This window comes from Manis javanica, chromosome 1 (assembly GCF_040802235.1).
Source record: "Manis javanica isolate MJ-LG chromosome 1, MJ_LKY, whole genome shotgun sequence".
Classification (NCBI taxonomy): Eukaryota; Metazoa; Chordata; class Mammalia; order Pholidota; family Manidae; genus Manis; species Manis javanica.
In genome coordinates, this window is record NC_133156.1 from 65,955,288 (window position 1) to 65,977,940 (window position 22,653).

Genomic DNA, 22,653 nt, shown 5'->3' on the forward strand with positions numbered 1-22,653 from the left:
AGTCTTCTTTCAAGAGCTTTCTTTTCTTTTCTTTTCTTCCCCCAAAGGCTCACTGTTAATGTTTTGTTTTTCTTCTACCTTGAACATCTTATGCCTAACAAGACTTCTCTTTCCACATGTTTGCTAGATGGAAGGACTCAGCTCATATCCTTTTCTTATTCCCAGTTTGCATTAAATTCTTAGCAAACATTTCATTTTATCTTCCACTTCAGAGGAAAACTGAGTGAGTGGAGATGTAGATGACAAAAACACATAGTTTTTGGGCTGCAGTCACCTGATATCTAATGCTGCTTAGACTACACAAAGTTTTAATGCAAAATTTTAACTTGTAAAACTTTAAGTACAGGGATGCCATTTTTGGAAATACTTCTTTTTTCCTCTCTCTCTCTCTCCTTAAAAAAGGGAGAACAAAGTCATAACTGTAAAGGCTTTGCTTTCTAATCTATAAGAAAAATATTGAACAGGTTCTAACACAAAAGCTGGTCAAGAATCAGTCCCAATATGATCTCACATTTCAGAAATTCAAACATCTTCTTGTGTTCAGAGAATTGATTTCATGTACATTTTCAGAGGTTATCTGTGATAAAATGTTTCCTAGCATAGCACTCATCTGTACCCAATGTCATAAAGAAAAAAAATTAGTCTTTCTTTCTTTAACACATTAAGTAGATTTCTTTTATACCCATTTTCACTCTTTTTTATTGGCTAATGATGAGTAGTTGGTGGTTTTCTCTGTATATCCTGATTCTAAAAAAATATCTGGATAAAATGAAAACAATGATGTATTTATTACTGTATACTGAAAAATAAAAGCTCACTTGTTCTTTCTTCATCTCAAATTAAATTTCTTCATGTACAGAATCATAATATGTCTACCTGGAGAACTTTAAATATTACTCAGGTTTAATATTTCACTTTATAAATAATGAAACTGAGACCAAGAGAGTGTCTTGTCTTCAGTTAGCAATAAAGGAGTGAACTTTTTCCTCTACCTTGCTGCCTTCCATGATTACATATTTCCTTATCTCTTTTTTATTCTTTAATAAGTCAGTTTTGCTAAACAATGGTGACTAGACAGGAGACACAGCCAAGTGCAGCTTTATCAAGCATTCAAGAAAGTTACCACCTGCCCGCCTCTGACTTCAGTCTTTTTAAACCCTGGTCATTTTCTATCTGTCCCTGATTTGTGTTCTACATGCTGTACCATGTACAACTGATTAAGCATTCAATAATTCATTCGACAAACTTTTTTTTAGGCTCCACCATGTGCTTTCAATGAAAGGGGGTCAGATATGCAAACTATATTATCATAGCGATGTCAATTAGAATAAAATGAGAGTTAAGTAGACCTACAAATTGTTGATGGGTTTGATTCCAACTAAGAAGTAAAAAATAGGTTTAAAAGAATAGGCGCTCAGGCTACTGCTTAAACAGAGAAAACATTTGAAAATTGAATCTAAAGCATTTTAGTCTCAGCAAACTGCATCGACAAAAGTGTAGAGCTGTTCAAATGGACAGAATAGGAAATGGCAAGCATTATGGTTTGGTTGAGATTATTTTATGGAGTATCATGAGAAAGATCCCAGTCTAATGTGTGTTACAGTCCCTTCTACTATCTATGGAGTGAATATTTTAATTTCTTGTTATTGTTGAGAAACATGGATGTTTTTTCAAAATTTGAATATTTGCTATAAGAATTCTTAGAATTATAGTCCATGTTTTCCATAACTTCTCAAGCAGTCATGTAGTGTGTCTCTAGAACAGGGAGCAGCCTGGTTTACATGAATTGAGTTATGTTGCAAAAATTCTTGGCTGTAAAATAACACAAAGTTATCTGTCCATGAAATCATAAACTTCACTACTGAAAGATAATTTAGTGTTAGCATCAGGTGTTTTATTAAGTATACCAATTGGGTAGTATTACATATTTGTTTTTAATTAAAATATTCTTTCTCTGTAATTCTCTTGTTATAAAATTATAAAGTCCAAGTTCCTATGAAGAAGAAATACTCATTTTGGAAACACACACTTAATCACACACACACACACACACACACACACACACACACTCTCTCTCTCTCTCTCTCTCTCTCTCTCTCACAGTTTTCTTCTTTTTTTTCCTCCTTTTTTGGAACCCAGGTCACAGAATTGCATTAATCATGTTTTGTTATTCATAGTTTACTCACATTTTGGTCAGTACATGGCTCTCTCTGATTATATTTGTTTAAATATTTATTAGTAATATTATTAATAACTCTAATGTATCATGCATTTCAAGAACCAAAGTATTTCTAAAAATTCACATTTACCTATGCACTTTTCCCCACATCCTGTCTTTGGCTTCTCACTTACAAGTATTATATAGGCAGAAGTTTACACTTATCATTCCCTTATTTTTATTTAACATTTTCTATACACACACATATAAATGCTTAACAAATATGTTTGCAAGTTTGCTTATTTTTTTAACTTATTAAAGAGTGTATAATTTTATATTAAGATCCTACTAGAGGATTATTTTGTCAGATAATCAATTATAATTTGAAAAGGGGAGATAAGAACCTGAAGGAATAATCATAAAAGTTTATTCAGCAAACATTTGTGGAATAGTTAACATTTGGACACACTGGGGATACAAATACAAATAAAATATAATTCCTTCTTTGAGGGATTTGTGACTTATAACAAGTGGATAGTAACAGATAATTGAGACAAAATGTGAAAAGTACTATAAAAAAGATTCTTGTATACTAGTATGGGTAGATGGGAGAGGTGATATTGTCCTTAAGTCTTTTAGGATATTTGGAATATCATTATAATATAACATAATTTCAAGTCAAGGGAGATGACTAATGTCACTGAGATGGAAGTAAACAAAAGTCAAGGTATTAAGAAATTATGAAGGCTCAAATTAAGGCAGAAGGAATTAAGGCTAATGAATTTAGTACGCATACTAATGGATTAGTGGGGAGAATTATAGAAAATGTAGAAGTTACTACCTATACTATAGATATTATAGATTCTATGAAATTTGGTGACTATCAGAAATAATAATGGAAAACAAGTAAAAGCAAAGCATTAGATAGACTCTTCTACTCTATAACTGAATAAGGGATTGGTGCTCTTACAGACGAATAAAGTAGTTGGTGGGGGAAAATTTTTTTTCTATATTTAACTATTTATTTTACCTAATTATAAAGGTAATGTTTTCATGGTAGACTATTTGTAACAGGTGTTCAGCAGAGAAATATGACAGTACTTTACATCTCTCAGATTGTGTCCTGGTATTCTTTATTCCTATCACAAAACTGGCCAGATGTGACTGAATTGTCTAATCCATGACTTTCACTCATGTGGAGTCACTGTGCTCCGAAATCTCATTACCACAGAGTTTCCCTGCCATGTGATGTTAGGCATAGCACGGATATAATTTGTCTGGAAGCTTCAATGACTGCTATAGTAGGTCTTGGCCTCACATTCATACGCTTTTTTTTTTTTTTATAACCCAAACAGTTCACATGCAACAATCTGCCTTTTTCTCTAAGCCCTACATCACTTCCCTGGTGTCTGGTTCTCATAAAATGATCCTGACATTCACAGAGCAAATGTCCTTTGAGTTTTGACTGCAGGGTGAGGTGACCCACCAGATGTGGTATTCTGCTGCAGTTTGAAGGAAGCATACAATGTTTACATTAACCTTTTCAGGCTCTTTCCCATGTGGGGTTAGCAGCGTGGTGGTTAAATAAAGATGCTTAGTCATCCAGAATCCTGTAAGCACTTGACACCATGTCAAGTAATCTACTCAATCCTATATGATTTGTCCATCCTGGACATGGTAGAGAAGCGTCCTGGTAATAAGAACCTGATGCTTTCTGAGTACCTATATATGTCAGGACATTAGTCTGACTATTTTATTTTCCTTTTGTTAATATGCTTTTACCAAACCTCATAATGAGGCACCTGGCCACAAATAGGAGTGGGATGAAAATTTCATCCTGATTTTATGAATTTTTTGGACTGCAGATTCCTCAATTATTTTATTTATTTCTTGGCTTATGATCTTGCAGATGGAGCATAACAGACAGGGAAGACTAGTAAAAGATGTCTCTTCAAATTGTTGAACAGTTAGTTCACTTAGGAAACTTTATACTAACGAAGCTCTTTTAAGCTGCTTTGTGCTTTACTGTAAATTATAAACTATTTAAATCAGGCAATACTAGTAACTTATTCTAGGAAAGAATAAAGATACTTATAGAAATGACTACCTTAAACCTATACTCATTTATTTTTCTAACAAATGAAAGAGAAATCTAAACACCTGGCTTTTCTCATTAGAGCTTCTGACTTAAAAATACCTTGCAGTATTCTTAAAACTAGTCTTTTTTTCCATCTTTCCTTTCTAATTTATGAAAAAAGAGCATAGCCGCTATTAGTAGGTTTAAATGTTCCAAGAACTTCAAGGCAACACAGAATCATTTTACAAATGTGAAATTTGTCATAATGGTCAGGTAATGGAAAAAAAATCATGAAGATTTCCTTTTGTAAGCATTTGTGATGGCTAAAAAGTAATACTTCCTATTATTAAGTGATTTAATGTGTCCCAACATGTGTCCAGGCCTGCAACTACTATGTCAATAAACAGAGCTAATAAGTTTAATGTGCTGTATGCAGGGACTACTAATGCATACAAATCTAAAAATAACAAGGAAAGGAGTATTTATCTCTTCTATTGTGGGTCTTCTTTTTTTCCCCCAGTGGTGACAGACTTTGAGACATCTCTATGTGAATTCGCTTACATTTGTACCTGTCCAAAATGTCTGTTCTCAAGTTTATTCTTATCAGTGGACTATTCTGTAGCCATTTTTATTCCACTTTAATCGTCCCGGTGTATCTTGCTGCCTCTGCAGTATCTTGCTTTGATTAGGGTATGTGTTCCACCATTCTTGACAGGAAGACTGAGGGTGTGAGAAAGAGGGAAGATGGGGTTGTGGAGGAGGAACAGAGTAGGGAATTCAAATAGATTTCCTATGTCCTATCCTTGGTTGGAAAATAAGTACCGACAAGTTACTATGGTTAAAAGATTAAGTTTGTATTAAGGAACATAACTGTGTCGAATGTATGTGCATATGTTTCTGTCTTTGTATGTCCGTGTATGTCTCTGTGCATTTTATATATGGATAGATACATGTACAGCATGTTATATGCTAATATGATCACAAAAAGTATAAGAATATCTTATTGGCATTACAATAAATGAGAAGAATTAAAAAGCCTAAACTGTGATAACTTTCTAAAGTCTTATTTGGGAACATATAATGATTAAAGATAACTATAATTTATCCAATATTTCTAATGTGCCACCTGTTTTATGGCCCCTTTGTAAACAGTCCTCACAATACCCCTCTTAGAAAAGTACTGTCACTGCAACTATTTTACAGATTACTCAAGTACACAGGCCTTTGTGGTTTCCAAACCTGCTTCTTTTTTTTTCTCCAGTCCATACTCTACTTCCTGGAAGAAAGTCTCTTTGTTGAGAGACTCCAGAGACAAAGAAATCAGTAGCAAAATAAATTTCATAGTTAGGCTGTGAGATTTGGCCTACAGCAACAGTAGAATAGAAACCCTCAAAGGTGATCTGCACTGAAGAAACAGAAAGGTATCTGGAGTCTTCTCCTGCAGGGTGGTCCACGGCAGGCCATCTCTCTGAGATAGCACCTAGATTTGGTTGGGAAGAGAGTCCTAGGGCAGGTTGGTGTACTGAGGGAGGGATTCAGAGACAGAAGGAACTCTGGAGTTTCCACCTAAGGGGGATTGCGTGGCTGTATTGAGACTTGGGAGTATTAGCAAAGACTTCTTTTGCAGTACTTGCCTCTTTTCTGGCTCCTGGCTGAATTTTTAGTCCTACAGAATAAAATTATTTTATTTCTAAATACAGATTGTTTCTGCAGGCATTTCCAAAATGCTGCCAGCACAAGTAAGGTATTACAGAAAGAAGTGAAGTAAGTTAACTATAATGCCACTGCCTATAAAGCCACTGCCTTGGCCCATCTCTAATTTGAGTTTAGGTCTGTCTGACGCCAAAATCTATGTCTGTAAAGTCATGCCGCGTTGTTCATAGAGTACACAAGGGACAACTGTGTCTCTATTGATATCTGCTACCGTAGAGGGTAAATACTGCTTGGAACGTAATTGTCAGGTAATACTCTTGAGAAAATCTCATGTTTATGAGAGGAGAACTTTTCAACCTTTCTCCGTTTCCTAAAATCTACTGTGATTTATTCAACCAGGAGATGCCCAAATTATATTTGTTTACAACCTCCTGAGTTAACTTCATGGCAGAAGAAATAATTTGCTTTTAAATATGCATTTCTTGTAAATAATAGCGCTATGAAAAAATCTCAATATTTTCTATTAAATGTACATAGATATCCATATGATAGGTAAAATGTTAGTAAGTAGATTTATAGATTTGAGAGGTAGATGGAATACAATTAAAACTGTTTGCAAAGTAGAATTTCATCTTGTTACAGAGTGGGAACAGAAATTTGTACTACATTGACCTAGCCAGCCATGCTTGTATTTATTTGAGATGCATTTTAAAATAAATATATTTTTGAACCGGGAACTATATTTGCTTTAATAGTGATAGTAGAAGAACTCATTTTTTAGAGATTTTTCCTGAGAGGGTGTTATAAATTTCCCTCTTGCTAGTTTTTAATTACATGCCTCCATTCTTTCACAAAAGTCAAAACCTTTCCTATGCTGCAATTTCTATTCCCTCTACTACCTTCACCAACAATGAACAAAAAGTATAGCTACATTATAAAAATTATCCTGAGATCGAAAGCTGAAGATACAGAGTTCTCATTTTGTATAAATGGCAAGTGACACTCATTGAAAAATTTTGTCATCTCTTAAATTTTGGCACAATGCCCTGGTCAGAATAGATGCTTAATAAATGCTGCATTACACTGAAACTAGGAGTGTTTATTCCAGATAAGTAATTTATGGCAAGAGAACTAGACAACTCAAGCTCCTATGGTAAATCCAGCTAAGGTGGCACAACTTACTTTGTGGGTGATGGTCTGCAATACTTATTAATATAAATTTCAGTATAGTTCTACCAAATTATTGGAACAACAAAAAAATCATAATCTAATTTACTGAGTGTACTTGAAATAATACTTCACATTTGAGACAAAAATGTATACACAAATATACAAAATGGGAGACTGATACACTTAGTAGTCTAATAGGACATCTGGGAGAGTTTAGTATCATTCTCAAAAAATGAAGATGGTAAAAATGAAGATTGCTTATAAGCTGAAATAAGAAGTAGGCAGAAATATCCTTCTGAATTCCTGAAATAGCAATAGAAAGAGGTATACACCAGCCTAGAGAGGGTGGGATGAAGGAGAGCACCTGTTCACCTGAAGTCAAGGGTGTGGCTTTTAGATAACTCCTGCTGAGTATCCCCATTCCTGTAAAGAATGAGAATGACAGAAACTTGAAAAGTCTTCTCCTCCCTCACTGTTTGAATGAATGCTAGCTATGCATCTCTGCCCATGTAGTTCTTCGTCTCAGCTGTTGTTTTTTGTTTTATTTTAGAATATAAAAGCCAAAATGAGTTCCATCAAGGAAATAAAGGTGTTGTAAGAATGTAACAGATGATTTTCTGTTGGGTTGTACAGCTCCTGGGGATAAGTGGTAAAATTAGGAATGTCTCTGCTGTATTTCATTTAAAAGGTATTCTTTGGTGCAGGACCTGGCAGTGATTTTCTACTTTATAAATGTGTACACACACACACACACACACACACACACACACACACACACACACACACGCAAACACACAAACACACACACTCATGGGTGATACATTCTTCTTTCTTCCAGTGTCTCATTATTGACATGTGTAGACAATTTGTGTTACTTTGGTTGCAGCTGCAATTAGACTTCTACTGCTGGAAGTGACCTGGTTTCTTACACTAATTTAAGTGCTCACAGCACACACATATTCTCTAAGTATATATTAAGAGTCCCACACTAAAGGCACTAACAAATGAGCATGTGACACTGGCTGAGATGGAAGTAAAATGACTGTTTTCAAATAGGTCTGATTGAATGAGAAGCAAAGATTACTTTAAAGCTAAAGTATGAACTATATAACTGGTAATACAGTTAATTATCCCTTCAAAAACTATAGCTTTACTATTATTCATAGTAATAATATTTCTTTTAGTGTCACATACAGATACTTTACATAGCATATAAAAATTATAGATTTAGTGCAACATATTATTCACAGGTCTTTTTCTTTTCTTCTTATAGCGATTTTTTGCTATCTAGCTACTTTATTATCTCATATATCTTTAGCTTGTAAAATCTAAGGTGAATAATAATTCATTTTGTCACCTAGAATGTAAGCCCCTTGATGACAGGAGCCATCTTTTCATTTGTCATAATGCCATGTACAAGTTGATTACTCAGCTGTTTTTGTTGAATTAAATGTTTGTCTCATGTCTAAGTCAGAAAAACAAGTCTTTTCTAATTCTACAAGCATAATTATCTTTTAAGTTCATTTGCAAAAGAGAGGTTGGAATTGATATTTTGCAGCTGTAATATGTGGCTTAGCAGTATTTCTATAGACAATTTCATATCTGGAATTTTGCTACTCCTTAAAAAGTACCTATTTAAATTACCAAGTGATTGACATACAAATTGAAACAAAGTACCTGGCACTGAATGCAAAGGGGAAAATATTTGGTTCAACAGTATTGCTCTTGTTGAAGCAACAGTGTTTGATTAGCTAGTAAAAATATTAGTTATGCTAGATTAAAAGAACTAGGGTTGTTTTGTTAATTAATAGTTTTAATTAGCAACATTTATTCACCTATAGCTTATAGATATCTTAGTTTGAAGGAGTTCCACTGCTTCTTAATACCAAATATGTAAAAATTTGTACATGCTTAATATTTGCACTTAATTTGACCCTCAAGGCTTTTGGTGTCTATATAGACTTGCAAATAACTATTTAACAATAGTTAAATAGGGAAAAGAAAAATAAATTCTTCAGGGCCTTGTGCTGATTTCCATCTAATTTTACTCTGTATAAAGAGATGTTAAGTGGACATTTTTATAAAGCTAAATACAGTTTTCTTTTCAGAGCCTTATTTTGGAAAAATAACTTTTTATTCTTCTCTGTCTTTCAGAATAGGTGGCCAGCCGTCTAAGAGTGATGGATGCTCTCTCTTTCATACCACATAGCATTTCTGTTTGAAAATATTTCCTTCTCAGGAAACAGCACTTGATGTCCTAACTACATGCTACTCTTGATAGCAGTGTGCATGCAGGATTCAGGAGATCAGTCATTTTCCCTCACAGTCATAGTCTCTCTCTACTTTCTGAACGAGAGACATTCACTGGGGTACTGATGTACAAAGTTATGGAACAAACAATGCCAATATTTATTCCTAGAGATTTCTGGCTGATCTTATGCCAAGTAACAAAGCTTTGAAAACACATGTATGTAGCCTTTAAAAAAAACACATTTAGAAATTCAAGAAATAAAATTAGGCTGTTACCTACTAAATTTAAGTAAAATGCATCGAAAATTGTATATAAGTACGAAAATAATTTTTCAGGCATACAATATTCAATTGGTTTTAATTTAGCAAATTTTGGGGACATTTATCATAAAGTAATACCCTTCTAGAAAATACTAGAAGCATGTGCCTCAGGACTAAAGGAAACAAAGTAATCCTGAAGGATACAGGCAGTGTCCATAACATTAATGTGAAACAGACATTTACCTCAGTGGTGTGACCTTGATCCTCTCCCTTAATCTCTCTGGGCTTCTTTTCCTTCATCTGTGAAAGGAAGGGATTGAACTAGATGATTTTAAACTCATTTCCAACACTCATGATATGTATTCCCTTTTGTGGATTTTCCATTTACAGAGATTGACTGAGGTTGTACTCTGGAGATAGGAAAGTCCATATAGCTTGTACATCAAAATGTGTTTTTCCTACCTCTACCTCATTTAGGTCTTACAGGACCCTGAGGAAAAAATAACTACTGGTGGAGGTTATTTTTAACAAGTTTCAACCAATGCATTTTTATTTCTGGCATATTGATAGTTAACTGTAATTTATCAAAGACAAATTATGTCACTAGCCACAACTGAATTGCAAATCACACATTAATTTATCTTGAATGTAGTTTGGTTAAAATTTCCTCAGAGAATCATCATGAAAAAGTTATTAAAAGCCAATATCATGAACCAGAAAAGCAAATCAACCTTTCAGGATGTTTTCTTTAAACCTATCACATTGTTGGAAAAGAAATAAAATTTAATCTATTAGAATTAGGTCAGTTTAGGTTCAATAAGACTAACAAATGGATGTATTGAATAAAAGGAGAAAGAATTTGAAAAGCAATGTATCTTAAAGCATTTAACCTGATGTACAATATAATTGATATAACATGTTCCAATTAACCTAAATGTGGCCTTTTAAATATGTTTACATGGGCTTTATGATATTAAACAAATAAAAAAATGCATATGTTGGGGTTCTTAGAAATAAATGAGGATAGATATTTCCAAGTTGGAAATTTTAAGTTCATTTATATTCAACATTTTTGTGACTGCCCAGAAAAGGATAATAAGCAGCACATTTTTATTTGTGAATGGTTCTAACTTGGATGATGTTGCATACACAGGGGAGGACAGGGAAATAATTTTAATAAAGAACCTGGAGGCATTAGAAGTGTGGTAAGGAAATGATAAAACTGAGATTTAAGTTGTAAAAATGCAAATCATTACACAAGGGGAGGAAATAATCTAATGCAGCTACACAGAGGGTGGGACAGACCCAAGAAAACAGTTAGGGGCAAAATAAATCTCTGGGTTATAGTGCAGAGCAAATGAGATAGGAGCCAACAATGATAACAGGGAGAAAATGTTCCCTTGAGCTTTTGAACCACAAAGAGGCATTGTGGCATAGGGAGATGAAGGGCATGGTACCTAAACATTGGATTCAGCTTCAGCTACTTATCAAAAAAAATGGCATGAATTCACAGTTGGACACACAGCTGCTTAGGGGTCTGACTCCTAAGGAAACTGCCTCAATAGGATGAACTTCTGTTACACATCTGTTAGTGGACTCCTAAATTAATATAGTGCAAAGGAATAGAGCAAGAAGTAGTGACAACTGAATAGAGCAAGGAATAAAGCAAGAAATGTCTAAATTCCAGGAACTGAAGAGAAATTCCACACAAATAGGGGAGCTTAATTCTTATAAAACACAACTCAGCCTTCAAAAACTCAGACTACAGAAAAAAAGCATTTCTAACACATCAAGATAATTTAAAAAATCTAAGCAAGCAAGTTGCTATTTGGCTTTTAGTTATATACCACATACTCACCGCTGAGCTTATATTTGTGGAACGAATACATGAATAAATACAAAATAAAAATGTTTATATCCATTTCACAGATAAGAAAAAGCAAGGCTCCACAAAGTTAACCAATATACCTAACCTCACCCAGGAAATAAGCTGTAAACCTGGTATTTTAAGTATGCTAAGTCTATGATTTCCCCATTATTAAATTAGTTCACTGATTATGTAACTGATCTGGTGGCCATCAATCCTGTAAAGCAACCTTACGCCTCCTTATGCACTTTTAGAGACTTTCTTTGGATTTTTATTTTACAGAGCCTTTGAGTAGAATTTCAGTGGCTTTAATCAGCTTCTGCTAAGCATATGGTAGAAAAAATATCTGAAATTGTTTCCAAATTCCTATACATAATACTTAGAAACCATAAAAATGGTAGATTTTGCAAGTAAAAATATCTCATGAACAAATCCATGTCAACATATGAGACTTTAAACAGGCATTACTCAAAACTTATTTCTCAATGCTGAGCCCAGTGAGCATGAAGTCCTCACAAGGAATACTAGTGAAATAGCCCTTGCAAGGCTGCTTACATTTTTCAGGACCTATAGGAAAAGAAAATGGACAGCTTTTTAAACATACTTTTTGTTCTACTTCCCAATTTTTCTTTTGTTCTCACAAATACTTTGTGTAAGTAGGCCCATAGATTGTCTGAGGTGAAAAGGTGTATTTTTATGAAAAGTAATGATCTTGGGGCCATGGACCAATGGGGGCAGGTCCTCTCTGCTGATTCCTGAATTTAGAGAAGAAGGTATTTAGAAATTACTGAGGTATGTTCAGGGTTAGGGTGTTGAAATGCTCTTCTTGATTTTCCTGATTATTTTTTTTTTTGAGAACATATTTAATTCAAACCAGTTCCTGAGTAAGCAGCTGAAGTTGGAGTCAAACTGACAAGCTAGAGTCTCGGAGGCCCCACTAATATTACACCCATCATCAGAAAATCCATTGAAAAGGAAGTCACTTGGAGAATCTGAGAACTGTATCTTGAAAAGATCAGCAGACAGAGGGGCAGGCATTTTTCCCTTTCTGTCTAGTGAATTCCAATCTTTTGGCTTTGTGATTTTTAAATGTGCAATTAAACCATCTTGTATAAAAACTATAAGAAAATGATAATACTATTCTTTAGCTTTCAGAGATCTAGATTATTAAACATGCACAGATGGTCTGAAATGTGAATAAATTACAATAGCAGTACAAGATGAGACTGAGTGTTGGCGGAAAGGCTAAGGCCCACACAGCAGAACAGAGGCTCCCAGTCAGAGTGGAATAAGCATGGGATGTGTCTTGATTCTACCTGATAGAAGCTGGTAATTTACTTCTTAAAGTCTCTGCTTTCTAAGGTTACAGTTTTACTAGAGCTTCAGGGCAAGGCTGTGACAAAAATGAGGAGTCTAGGGCCCCAGAAACTGGGGATAAGAGATGTGGGGGCTGAAGAAGACCCAGACAGAGCTTGGCAAACATGTAAGAAAGTGACTTTAGTCCTTAACCTCATATGCTAGGATCTCCTACCTCATTTGATTGCAGCAAACTGTACAGGAGTCAATGTGCTGAGAAAATTGCTAAAAGGCAAAGGGATTATCTTGGACATGATCTAAGGCAGTTTGAGGCTGGTAAAAATCTAAACTAAAATGCTGAATCTTTACAAATTTTTTTCTTTAAACATAATACATAAATATTAGTAGGAATGAGGTATTATAACTTAAAGTTCCTGCAATCAATCCTGGGCATTTAATATTACAACTGTTTGATATTTTAAGAATACAACAATAACATAAGCAGGTTAAACATATTGATATTAATTAAAAACACCCATTTTTCTATAATATTCATTATATGGTTGCATATATTTTAAAGTAAAAGTCTCAACATTGGAAGCTTTCAGCAATATGTGTGTGTTATGTTCATGTGTATGTGCGCCCAGGTGGGTGGTGTTATTATTTTGTTTAAGAACAAATTCCTTGCCCCATACATGGATGCCCCATTCTGTAGGTATGGAATGTGACCTGTGTATCTGAGGGTTTTTTTAAAAATATATTTAAGTGATACTTAAACATAACCAAGTTTTGTAATTATAGTTTGAAAGTAGATAATAGAAGTTAAAAGCATGACTATCAGAGTGAAATTGGTCTAAATAATAATTGTAGACATGATAGCTAATTAGTCAAGTTACTCAGTCTTAGATGCCTTGATATTAAAATTGGGATGTTGATAGAATCTACCTGGTAGGATGGTTGTAAGGTTGAAAAGAGACAAGCCATGTAAAGCAAAACCACTCTCTGGTGTAATAAATGCATTCAATAACTATTTCCAGAGTGAATGGGCACTAATGAGCAAATATTTTAAAATAAGGTCCAATTTCTAATAAACACAGAAAATCTTATGGGAAATAGAAATCATGTAGCATCAATGTTTTTGCAGCAAATATTGTATTATACATGTATTAGTATTAAGATAAAGTTTTCAAAATAATCTATTTTAAAATAAAACCTACTACTTAAAATTTAAAAAGTAGTAAATTATTCAAATGCTCTTAAGCTCTTATTCATCTACTTAATTCAAATGAGCATGAGAAAAGAAAATAGTTTCTAGAGAGGGTTCTTCTCTGATGAACTACATTTTGGCCAATTTGTCCGTCACATATGGCCTTTTGTTATGACCCAGTCTTGCCGAACAAGCATCTGCTGAAACAACAAAAAACTACTCTAAGTGTTGGTATTTTATCTCCAAAGTGCATTTATTTATTTTGGGAGCCATTGTGGCAAGAAAGCATGCTATAACTTTTATAAATATTTCATGCACTCCAAAATAAGGTCTAGTAGCAGATTATGGTTTATAAAGTTTGATATGTATTCAATTAACTTCAAAAGATGGTCCAAATTCTTATGTATGGCTGTTAAGATTTCTTATTGGCTGTCAATATTTTATTTTTGTCATTAAAAAAAAATTAAGCACTATTAAGTACTTTTAATTAAGAAGAATTAATAATTTATATTTACATTTTAGATTAGGTTCTTTAGTAATAAATTTACTATTTTTTCTATGTAATGTTATACCATTAATCAAATTTGGGAATAATCTCAAACTAATAGAACATATTTTAAACATTAGCCAAATACAATAAAAATTGGAACCAAACTAGAAGATACTGCAAATAAATTCCTGATCCTTTTTTCAGTAGAGTGTGTTACGTGGAGGAAGAAAGTAGAGAAAATTATGCTCAAACCGTCTTTAAAATGCCTCGTTCACCAATACACCAAAATCAGTGAAAGTGGAGATGTGTATTATTAGAAATGGGAGCAATCATCATGCAGTCTCAGATAGATGGTCTCATGGGGGCACCAGGAAAAATGTTCTGAAGCCATTGAAGACCAATGGTGGCAAAAAGGCAGTAGGGTATTCACATCAAACACAAGTCTGAGTATCACAAATTTCTTACAATCTTACAAGTTCATCCTCTCATTAAATTGGACAAATGACCATTAAAAAAAAGGTCACCACTCAGTGGAATGCTTTACACTGAAAATCCACAAATACGGTAATGCAATTTATTCAGAGAGAAACCTCACAGGGACAATATTTCTTGACTAAGACAACCCATTCCTCTAATTTTCTCCCTAATGACAAAAGGTTAATGACTGACTAACATAAAGAGTCAATATTTAATATCCAAGCTTATGTTTTAAGCAGAAATTTCAAAGCATGTTCAAATAAACAGAAAGAAGCCAAGGAGAATCTACCTTCATTGTTTTAGAGAAACAGAATGACTAAAAAGATTGCATTTATAGGTAAACAAAGAGAAATTATAGTAACAACAAAACCAACATAGATTTATGTCCTTTGTACTAAAATAAGTGACAATTATGTCTTCAAGACAGATGACTACTACACTCTGGAATTAGATGAATTCCAGATAATTATCAGTCTCAAGGTAATTAAACTAAACATGGGATAAGAGATTGAGAGAATATCAATATATTTTACAGATCTATGAAATAAAATTAATGAAACTAACTTTGCAATAGTTAAAACAACAGTTGAAAGAATAACACATTAACAAAGGGACAACTTGAGAAGAAATACTGAAAAAGTTTATAGGTATGAAAATGACTATATGCTTCAGAGACTAAGCAATTGAGAGCCAACATAAACTGATGTTTCTGAAGAAACAATGAAATTATAAAGGTGAAATAATTATCTCTCTATCAATCCATCCATCATCTATCTATTCATCATGTTTGGAAATAATGTAAGGTCTATATTTCAGACTGGAAGGTAAATTGTGTAGCAGGAAAATACATAAAATACATAAAAAACTTTTGTAATAATAACAAAAAGGATAATATACTTGAAATATATTTCACATGGAATGACGATAACATATATGTGAATATAACTTTAAAATACTTTTAAGGGACACAAAAGGAAACAAATATATGGAGAGGCATACTTTGTTTTTGGAAAAGAAGACCTAGCCAGAAAAGTTCAAAATTCTCCCTAAATTAATCTGTGTATATAATGCAATCCCAATAAAATTGCCAAAATATTTGTCGGAAACTTGATCAACTTACTCTGGTTTATAAAGATAAAAAAAATGAAGAAAATTTTAGAAACATTCTTAAAAGAAGATAATGATTATTCCAAACTGAGATTAAAAACATAGTATAGAATTAGTCATTTTAAAAGTGAACACTGGTACATGAATACATAAATAGTTCTGCTGAGCAGACTATTAGGGCCCATTTGAATTAGGATTTGGTAAGTGACAGAAATGCCAATGTCATCACTAGCAGAAAGATGAGTTATTCAGTAACTGATATTGGGACAACTGAGTAGGAAGATAAATTTAAATCCTTGGAAAAAATATTTGAAACTTTTACCATGAAAAAATTCTCTTTTCTTAATATGTAAGAATTTAGTGAAAATTAATAAGAAATAAATTGGCAAGCAGCAGAAAATGGGCAAGGAATATACCAAAGAATTAATAGTGAACAGCATAGAATCATTTAAACATATGACAAGATACTCACCCCATTTATACCTAAGTATTTTATTATTATTATTATTATTATTATTATTATTATTATATTTTTAAATTCATTTTATTATTATTAATCTACAATTACATGAAGAACATTATGGTTACTAGACTCCCCCTTCACCAAGTCCCTACCCACAAACCCCATTACAGTCACTGTCCATCAGTGTAGTAAGATGCTGTAGACTTACTACTTGTCTTCTCTGTGTTGCACATCCTTCCCTATGCCCCACCCCCCACATTATTCATGCTAATCGTAAGGCCCTCTTTCTTTTTCCCTGCCCTTATCCCTCCCTTCCCACCCCTCCTGCCCAGTCACTTTCCCTTTGGTAACCGTTAGTCCATTCTTGGGTTCTGTGATTCTGCTGCTGTTTTGGGTATTTTATTATTTTTGATGCAATTATACATGGAATTGTTTTCCTGATTTCTCTTTCTGCTAGTTCCTAGTTAGTTATTGGAATGCAACAGATTTCTGTGCATTAATTTTGTATCCTGCAACTTTGCTGAATCTAGTTATTACCTCTAATAGTTTTCTGGTGCAGTCTTGAGGGTTTTCTATACATAGTATCATGCCATCTGCAAAGAGTGACAGTTTTACCTCCTCCTTACCAATTTGCACACCTTTTATCTCTTTATCTTGTCTGATTGCCATGACTAGGGCTTCCAATACTATGTTGAATAAAAGTGGTGAAAGTGGACATCACCTTCTTGTTCCTGATCTTAGAGGAAAAGCTTTCAGCCTTTTCTCACTGAGTATGACGTTAGCTGTGAGTTTATTGTATATGGCCTTTATTATGCTGCGGTATGTTCCCTCTATACTGATTTTGTTGAGAGTTTTTATTATGAGTGGGCATTGAATTTTTTCAAATGCATTTCTAGTATCTACTGATAAGATCATATGGTTTTCATCCTTCTTTATGTTAATGTGGTATATCACACTGTTTGATTTAAAAATATTGTACAATCTTTGCATCCCTGGAATAAATCACACTTGGTTGTGATGGATGATCCTTTTGATGTATTTTTGAATTTGTTTGCTAATATTTTATTGAGGATTTTTGCATTTATATTCATTCACCCCATGAATAATCAGAGAAATAAAATACAAACTGAAACTATAATGAAATTCCAATCTCCAACTGCTAATTGGCAAAGATCAAGCAGTTTGAAAACACTCTTGGTGAAACTGTAAATAAATAGGAGAGCTCAGATATTGCTGACAATAACTTTTTTTTTTGGAAAAAAACAGAATTCAGAAATGTGTTTATGGTGTGTTCCCATTAGTATTAATTAAAAACACAGTTATCACTTCAGCATTTTATTAAAAATAAAAATAATAATAATAGTAGGAGAAATGGGGGATCAACATATAGATCAAGTACAAAAATCAAACGAATATTCATATTTGACCTGATTGTTTATAGGTCATATTTATCAAAACCGAAAGTTTCTGTGATGACTGCCCTTGTACTGTTCACCATGTAAGAATTTATTCACTATGTAAGAATTCGTTCACCCTTGCAATGCTTCCCAGATTGATTGCTTTTAATAGCCCTCTCAAAAAAAAAAAACAAAAAAACACAGTTATGCTTGTATGTTTATAGATTATCCTTGCAATGCTTCCCAGATTGATTGCTTTTAATAGAAAAAAGTAATATGTATTAAAAAAAATTTACTTGAGACTTGGTAACACTTTGATGCCAGACTGTAAGATTGTCACATCTATGGAACTGAAAAGGAGGAATAAATAATTCCATGTTCAAACAAGTGTAATTCATGAGTAAAAGCAAAGTAAAGCATCATGGGGGGAAGCAATAAAAAGGAAAGTAAACAGTAAGTCTTGGGAAATCTATTTGAAAATGAAATCTAACCAATCAAACAAAATTTAAAATATCCCATTAATTATGAACAGTTAGAATGAAAGTCTTCAAAATGATGAACATTAGTCTATTTGTGTAAACATAAAGTTAAATCTAAATATCTAAGATAAATACATTGTTCTAAAATGGTGAAGAAAATTTATTAATTATAGAAATGAAACCACATCTATTGCATTCTCATAGATGCAGAAATTATAACATTTAAGTTTACAACCATTTAAATGTCTCTCACTTTTGCTAGTATGTTCTAGGATTTTGACCCAGTGTATTTTAGTTGAATTAATATCACTTTCAGTTAACCTTTACTTCAATAATTGTAATACTTACTTTTTGCTTTATTACATTATTTATCCTAGCTATTAGAATAATTTTTTTTTGTTTAAATAACTTTCTTAGAAATTTTTTTTTCTGCTCCTTTTTCCATCGGCTACACTATTTCTTAAAGTAATTTTTCAGGTAGACAATGTTAGAGATAATGCTGTTTGCACAATCTCCCAAAATTTTAAAATGTATTTTGTGCCTTCACAAAATGTTCCTTTTACCTTATCTGAGCAGAGGGATCTAGGGTTACAAATTTTATTCCTTTATAAATTTGTCAGTGCTGTGAGGAGGGAGAAGAATGTTCAGATCACTATCCCAACTGAAATGTTGCATTCTAACACTGCAGATGAAGTAGGATCAGGGGTAAAAAAAATCAAGTGAATAGATTCCATTTCCTATGTGCATCTCAGACCTCAAGCTTTTCTCACCAATGAGTCAATTCTAGTACTGTTATCATTAATGAAAATGTGGAAATTAGGTGAGAAGAATCCTTTATTGGCCTGATATCCAGTATATGCTAACTGGAATCAGATCACTTGAATTAGTCCAAAGTGGGCATTAGCCAGGCTTAAATAGCCTGTTATCCATATTTGAACATATTTTATTTGCATATATGGGCAACTAAAAAATCTAGATGTATCTGTTAGTTTTTTTAAATGAAGCATTTTTCTTTAACATATGAATCTTCTTTAAGTATAGGTGTTCCCAGAAATAAGCACACTCAAATATAGCTGAATCCTCATTGACTTGTTGCTTTATTACAATGGAAATACACAATTTCAAAACCATCAAAGTGAAAATGTATGCATGAAGAGTCAATCCATGTAAAATCCAAAGTACTTAAGGAAGAGACCACATTTTTCCACAGTTTTAGTGTTTGGTTTGATTGGAAAGTCGTAAAACATTTTGTTTTGATGTTTAATAAGTTACTCATTAGAAGAGTATGTTAGCTTTCCACGCAAGAAACTGCTGTCTCTAACTCATTTTTAGCTTCAGCATCTTGATTTGGTGAAAATTGGAAATGTGGAGTCAAAACAAAATTAATGGACTGAGGTCATAAAAAATTAGCAAATGGCTTTAGTTTGATGATGGGAAAAAAATGCAACTTGGTTAGTTTGCTCATGCATCATACTGTTGTTATCCAATTGTGAAAAGCTCATAGTAGCAATTGTAACATCATTAGTGGGTCTCTTGGCCTTTTGTATGCTTTTCATCTCTTGGATTCATGCTGTTCATTAAGATCCAGTTTGCATTCATTGTTTGTATTTTGGTTTATAGATACATCATTGTTCAGAAACAGACATGTGCTTAAAGTGCCCATAACTCATGTTTTTTGCTGAACCGTCAAGACAAAATCTTTGTGCTATTTCTTCATTTTATGCTAAGAAACCAAGATATCCCCTTTTTTTCTATGACCTCACTGTAGCTTACTTGTATTCTTCTAGTTTCTTTTGATAATGAAATATAGGACTATTATAAAATAAATAGTGTTAATATTTTTGGACATGCATATTTGGTAGCAGTTCAAAATAGTACATTGAATATACCTACAAGTATATTTACACATGCTGTAAGTAGATAATATAAATTATCTTCATGATAATAATATCAATGGATGATTATAGTTTTCCAAGCAATGTGAAGGATATTAGTAAATTACCTCAACTAATCACTTGTATGGGATATAAAATAAGGATTTTTATGCTAATAGTGGACTGATTACTGTTATGTTACTAACTACAGGTTTATTATATTGATTATAGATTGAAGATTAATAGGTGTGGCCAGTAAGTTGAATAAATCTGACCCATGACATTAAATTTTTAATTGGTAGAAGAATTTTTGCCTCTGTAAACACTCTACAGGCTTCACATGGAGTTTCTACTTTTGTTTAGGTAATAAATAATTTTTTAACATTTTGAGTTTGAACGTACTTAACTCACCAACTAGCATGTGCAGACTCAAAATAACAATCAGTATTTCAAGCTTGATTTTGCATAAAATAAAATCTAAATCTGACTTCTACTCTCCAATGCAGTCTGAAGCCTCCATGAGAAAAAAGGACCACAATTTGTCTATGTTCTCTACTTTTTTCTAAGATCATTTCCTCTCTCATTCCTTGCTAGTTTCTTTTCTCCAGGTTTCTGGAGAGAAGAGAGGTTAGAACACCAGGATGTGATCAAGCTGACAGCAGAAGTTTTAAGTATAGATTTCACTTTTGGGGTAACCTCCTTCCATAGGTTCTTCAGAGGTTCCTGCTCTGTCTTCACTGTTCTAGTTCTTTCCACGCAGGCTGAACTATTCCTCTGCAACAGTTCTTTGTCACTTTCTTTGGCATCTGGGGATCAATTGTACAGCTCTATCTTCTTTCTGGTAAGATTTAACTTCTCTTGGCAGGTCTATTTTATAGGACCCATGATGGCCCCATGCCAGCTCTCTGCAGAGTGGTACACATCTGGTTCAAGAGAAACATGCTATCATCCTTTCCACTGGCTAAATTTGGCATTGCTGGGAGACCTCAATGCAACAGCACTCTCCTGCTTCTGCCGGCAAAGTGTCATTTTCCTATCATTTCATTTCACTAGAAATGAGACCACAGGCCACAGTCCACTCCAGTTTTTACAACTAGGAGCCAAATCCCAACTTTTTTATTTCAGTTGTGGGGAACACCTTGCCTAGTGCACCAAGTGGCCCCTTCGAACACCTGACTAGGTCTGTAGAAGTTGGCCTCCAGTGTTTGTCCAGGTCCTCTGAGAAGATGCCAAGAAATGAGAGTATTTTGTTAAGTCAAACCCTGTGCAGAGAAAAATGCATCAGGTAGCAGAGAGTCTGGGAGAGACTTCAGACCTGCTGACAGTCCAGCCCTGAGTGAAGGAGAGGGACAGAAGACTGGGGAGGTGGCCATAGCTGCTGTTTAGCAGATGTGCTTTGGCAAAACCATGATGGAGCTCCCAAGCCACTATTGTCTGTGAGAGGAGCCCTGTGACTCCTCAGAGTGGGTTTCTGTTAGTATTCCAGCATTAGTAAGTCATTAGTTGGGAGCAATCCAGAGGAGGTGTGGCCTTCATACAAACACAGGGCAACAGCTGGGACTCTTGGTCAATTACACTTTCTATAGTGGGCGTTCCAGGAGGCATGTTCTCATGGCTACCTTGCTGTACCTCCCTTTCCCCTCTGAAGCATGAAAATATGGACTGTAGCATGGAAAGAGCTCTCTCTCAATACATCTCTTTCCTAAAAGTCCCCCAAAGGCCTCTATCTATCTCTTACTTTTTGTATTTTCAAAGTGCCTAAAGGTTTCAAGGGTCATGGAACAAGTTTTCCCCTTCCATTGGGAAAAAAAACTCTATAAGGTATCTTGACACGCTGTGATAGTTTTAACTGGAAGTCTCCATTTGATACTTTAATTTTGGCATTCTGTAACATATTTATTCTTTAACCTAGTAAAAATTGTGATAATAAAGTTTGGCTATTTTCTTCAAAATTGAACCTGATAATAAAGTAATAATTACAAAAATAATTAACCTTTGTATGAAAGCGTACATGAAGGTACTTGGAGAAGAAAATGATGGTGTTTGATATATCTGTTAATTAAAGGTGTTATTGTTACTCATTAGGGCATTGCATAAAGGTTTGTTGTATATATAGTAGAACATTTATATCAATTTATATGGAGGACTAGAAAAGTAGGTTTGCATATTTATCCATTCCTTCTCCTTCAAATGTGAGTAATTTCTAAGAAGACACTTTTTCCTTTCCTTTTCTGCTCTTACCTAGGAAACATACTGATTTATACACACTCTTACAAAATGCAAATGTATTCCAATCTGAGACTAGTAAATGAGAAAACAAATGAAAATAAATTATTTTAAATGTTAAAAAGCTAATGTATAATACATGAGCTTTATGTAATCCAAACTAACATAAATTACTGGGTGACAGATTATTTTGCAAAATTT